Raw genomic sequence first — 5,071 nt, 5'->3', positions numbered from 1 at the left:
GACTTCCTTGAATGCTCTTTCGTTTCTATGCTATGAGCTTCTATATCCCTTAAGGTGACTGTGACAGTAGGAGTATGACAAAGAAGAACCAAATGCTAACAAAATCTCTTCAATCACCCAAAACAAAATCATGCTCATTAAGCTCCCGTTTTGTACTACTATTAAAGAGAAAGACAGATGGGGAGGGGGAGGTGCTTGAAAGGGCCCTGCAGACAGTTTTTTTTTTTTTTTAATCAACTAATCCACAAAGCCCTCTAGTGACGCTCTCCACTGGGCTACTTCCAGATATGCAGATGTATAAATTATTTCAGGGCAAAACTGAGTGCCTAAGTTTCCTTCTCTTTGATTCTCTTTCCTTTTATTCCTGACGAGGTGGCCGAGTGGTTAAGGCGATGGACTGCTAATCCGTTGTGCATTGCATGCGTGGGTTCGAATCCCACCCTCGTCGTTTCTTCTTTTCCCCACTTGTCGTGGGAGTAAGATTTGGAGCCATAGGCTGCACAGTGGTTAAGAGCTTGGCTGCTAACCAAAAGGTAAAAAGTTTGGATCCACCGGGCAGTCCTTGGAAACCCTGTGTGGCAGTTCTACTCTGTCCTATAGAGTCTCTCTGTGTTGTAAGTGACTCGACTGCAACAGGTTTGTTTGTTTGTTTGTTTTTGACTGCTGACAGGTGATCAGCGACACCCAAGCAGTGAAACACATCCTTGGAATATCATCTTCCATTCGGCCAAGCACGGATTCTCCAGACAAACATCGCTTTCCCCTTGCTTTTCATAACCTCACTGTACATCCTTGGAGTTGTGGTATTGCTCAGAGAAACTTGAATATGTTTTCCCAGGGAAAACCAGTTGTCATCAAGTCGATTTTGACTCAGGATGATCCCATATGTGTCAGAGTAGAGCTGTCATCTATAGAGTTTTAGTGATTTTTTGGAAGTAAATCACCAGGCGCCTCTGGGTGACTGGAACCTCCAGTCTTCCAGTTAGCAGCAGGCAAGTTGTTAACTATTTAACTTCACCTTGGGACTTCTTTCCCAGGCAAAAACCGAACTCCAACTGCCCCATAGTATTTCTAGATAGCAGCTGATGGACTGGAACTGCCTACCTTTTGCTCAGCAAGTAAGCTTTTCACCACTTGTGCTACCAGGGCTCCTTCCAGGGACAAAGGGAGTGGTTAAACCCTGGGGGATGAAAATCTCAACCACAGGCATGCATAAAACCCCCCAAGCCCACCACCATTGAGTCGATTCCGATTCATACTGACCCCATAGATTCCAAGGCTGTAAATCTATGGAAGCCGACTTCCACATCTTTCTTCCATGGAGAACCACCAACCTTTCAGTGAGTAGTTGATCATCTTAACCACTGCACCACAAAAAAACACCAAACCAATCCCATTGCAGTTGAGTTGATTTCAACTCATAGTGACCCTCTAAAAAAAAAAAAAAATAGCCAGTGTTAATTCAAATAGCTTCAGTTTGAAACTCCAAATTAGCTACTCCTTCTCTCCACACGGTTTTCATGGTATTATGGATTTGCGAGGCATCATACCAGGGTCCTGCACCTCCACTACTTCTGACTTTCAGAGAATTCTGGGCCAAGGATACAAAAGAGTAGAACCTGATAACTTGGCTAGGGAAATTTAGATCCACACAGAAAGAGAAAACTGACCCTAAGTGAAAAACAGTAAGTACATGGTGTCACGGACTGTCACTGTTCTTGCAAACACTGGAGTCCAAAACAGAGTTCAGGAAATCAAGTAGCAGTTTTGTCTCTTGAAGCTGCAGCTCTGGTTCTGAGAACCACAAAGAAGCATGAGGAAGGCATGTTGGGGCTGAGCAAGAACAGCAGGCATATTAATCTTTTTTTTTTTAACAGCCCACTCATGCTACTGGACAGGCATTCAAACCTCAGCCATTACAGAGGCTAAAAGAATAGAAGCTTCACCCTCTTGCCAATTTTTATGGTGTCGGTCAATGCACATATGAGTTTTAGGAGGTAATTCTTAATCATTGGGTCTTCTTTTGCTTTTAGTTTTCATCCTGATCTTTTTCTTAGATGTGAGAGGTTTGGAAACCCTGGTGGCATAGTGGTTAAGTGCTACAACTGCTAATCAAGAGGTCGGCTGTTCAAATCTGCCAGGCGCTCCTTGGAAACTCTATGGGGCAGTTCTATTCTGTCCTATAGGGTTACTATGAGTCGGAATCGACTCGCCGGCAGTGGGTTGTTTTTTTTTTTTTTCCCTTTGGGTGAGAGGTTTGTATCTTCCCTAATATTGGAATACATTATATGCCAACTCTTTGGTTCCTCTCCAGCACTAGTCATCTCCCTTATCCTAACCTCCCTCGAATAACCGGCTGAGGCTCAGTTGGCACTGGGAAGTAGCTGACATAGGAGCTTGGAGGCAGGAAGAAATTACAAGATAACACGGTGAGTAACAAAGTCCAATACAGAGTTAAAAGAGAAGTAAATGTCTTATATCAGGATGCAGTGGTTCCCAAACCTGGGAAACTGCCTGAGAACTTCGTGAATATATGTATTCCTGACTCCACCTTTGTAGATCCCGAATAGACTGAGAATCACTGGATAGGGAAAGGATGGGATCTATATCATTGAAAAGTCTCCACAGATATTTCCATTTTTCAGCCATGTTTGAGAACTGCTAACCTAGGAGGCCGTGCTGAAGGAATTGGAGTGAACTGAGCCACGGAAAGTTTTTCTTTCACCCAGAGGAAGCATTGGGGACAGGATAAAAGGAGACGGGGAGAGGGAAGGTGAAGGTGACACATTATGTGATGAAGAATATGAAGGGGAAGATAAGAGGAGGGAAGTGGGTGTGGGTGTGGAAGAACTAGAAGAGAAAGTGAAAGAAGGTTTGGGACTAGGTCTTTAGAATGCACAAAATATGGATGGCCAAAGAAGTACTTTGAGACTACCAGGGTTGCCTACGTCCCTTCTGTTCTCTCTACAATGCAGGAAGTCAGAAAGTTCCCTTCCTCCTAAGGAAAATGGACTTCTGGTGTTTTTCCAAAGGAACATGCAGCTCTTTTTGCTCAAGACTTCTGTGGTTTTAAGAGAGCTTAGCAGCTCTTTCCACCTCTGGAAATAATTTTTCAACTGTGGATGCTGGAAGACTTAAGGTTTCCTGAGAAATCCCTTTCCTCTGGATAGCATCCAAACACTTCACGGTTAACAAAGAGTTGGGATCACAGATCTCGGTGGTTGGGATCACAGATCTCCATGACTGGTGACTGGACTGAGATTTTGCTGACCAGGAAGACCTGGTGGCATAGTGGTTAAGAGCTATAGCTGCTAACCAAAAGGCTGGCAGTTCAAATCCACCAGGCACTCCTTGGAAACCCTATGGGGCAGTTGTACTCTGTCCTGTAGGGTCACTGTGAGTTGAAATCCACTTGATGCAACAGGTTATTGTTTGTTTGCTGACCAAGATTATGTGGGTAGGTGTGGAAGTGTAGGAGGAATGGGAAAAAGAAAATCAGTTAGAAACCTTCCTCCTGAAACTGCTATCTGTTCATTGACACAGGCACAGGTGAGGGAAAAAAGAAGACTCAAAAGGAACTTGTCCAACAGTCACTTCCCCCTACTTTCCATCTGTCTTTTTCTTTCCTACTTCTTAATAATAATGAGAAATTGTAGTAAAGGAGAACAGGCGGTCTGTGACACGGTGGGATGTTGTTGCTTCACCCTCAGCAGGTCCTGAGTGAGCACCTTCTTTTACTCCAGTCCCTCCTTACGTCATTGTTCTTAAGCAGTTAGGTTGGGAGTCCCAAAGAGTGTCCAGAACTATGGTCCAAGAGAGTAACTATCAAGCAATTTATCCTTTCTGTGAGTAGGAAAAACACAAGAAAAGATATTCACAAAGAGAAAAATGGGAGAAGTCTGAAACAAATCTGACCATAGTCAAGTGGCAGTCAGTGAGAAAGGGAAATAACACTTGGAGGTACTGGGAATTGAACCCAGGGCCTCGTGCATGCTAAGCACGTGCTCTACCACTGAGCTATACCCCCGCCACAAGAAAATTATGAGAACAGTTCGTAATACTGACTTCCAGCATGGTTTGTAGGCATATTAAAAGGTCAGTTTTTGCAAGTCAAAATCCATTATGCTCAATTCTTGTGTTCCTGAATTGCATCAGGCCTCACAGCTATGACAGGAAAATGAAAAAAAAAAAAAAGCATTCCAACCAAATGACTCTGAGATCTGCCAACAGCCTTTGGCTTCTTCAAGGACTGCTTTTAGCCAACTGCCTAAAAGTCTTGTCAGTTCAGTCCACCACGAGGGAGAGTCTCGGGATTGAACATTCTGTTACGTCTTTTGATTGTCTTCTTGAAAAGTCGTTCTTCTCTGCCTATGAAGTTTACAGAAAGACACAAAAGATGGTACAGGGGAATAGAAAGATGAGTTCCATGAGCACTGCGAAGGAATGAAGATCAGGGTGGGGAAAGAAGACTAGAGGTTAACTAATTCACAGTACTTGACCGAAACAGGAGCCCTGGTGACGCCTTAGTTAGTAAGTATGGCTACTAACCGAAAGGCTGACAGTTCACTCGTTGGAAACCTTATGAGGTCGGGATCGGCTCAACAGCAACTGCTCAATTAGACCGAAACAAAGAGAGACAAGTACAGTCACGCTATTGCAAACGCCTGTGTCCAGCACCTGGGTTTGACAATGTAGTTTTGCCTCGGCGATGCCGTAGCTCTGGTTTTGAAGAGACGGAAGTCAGAAGTCAAAAGAGAGAGGTGAAAGATGGACACTCCTGTCTTTAAAACATCTCTTTTTAGAGAAAATTATTTCCTTAATGAGGAAAGAACAAGAGAAGCCCTTCGTGGGCTGGGCACAAACTTCAAGACAAAATGGCTCTTTATAAAGTTTCCCTGTGCCTGGAGAAGTCACAAATTCCCGATGTGGTGCTACTGTTAATCCAGATATGATGGATAAATTCCAAATCTTGGATGGAGAGGACATGTGCCTGGAATGCATAGATTAAACAAAAAAACCAAACCCGTCACCACTGAGTCAATTACGACTCATAGCGACCCTATAGGACAGG

At 43.8% G+C, this 5,071-nt stretch overlaps 2 non-coding genes across 2 annotated transcripts; one reads left to right on the top strand and one right to left on the bottom strand.

Annotated features, from left to right (window-relative positions):
• Positions 1-366: 366 nt before the first annotated feature.
• TRNAS-GCU (transfer RNA serine (anticodon GCU)) lies at positions 367-448 on the top strand. The gene has a single exon. It is a non-coding gene; the product is annotated as a tRNA-Ser (tRNA).
• A 3,507-nt stretch (positions 449-3,955) lies between these two features.
• Positions 3,956-4,027, bottom strand: TRNAA-AGC (transfer RNA alanine (anticodon AGC)). Its single transcript has one exon. It is a non-coding gene; the product is annotated as a tRNA-Ala (tRNA).
• Between the last annotated feature and the right edge of the window lie 1,044 nt (positions 4,028-5,071).

This window comes from Elephas maximus, chromosome 1 (assembly GCF_024166365.1).
Source record: "Elephas maximus indicus isolate mEleMax1 chromosome 1, mEleMax1 primary haplotype, whole genome shotgun sequence".
In the NCBI taxonomy this organism is placed as follows: Eukaryota; Metazoa; Chordata; class Mammalia; order Proboscidea; family Elephantidae; genus Elephas; species Elephas maximus.
The sequence above is the reverse complement of the archived record's forward strand: the minus strand, read 5'-3'. Positions and strand labels throughout refer to the sequence as shown.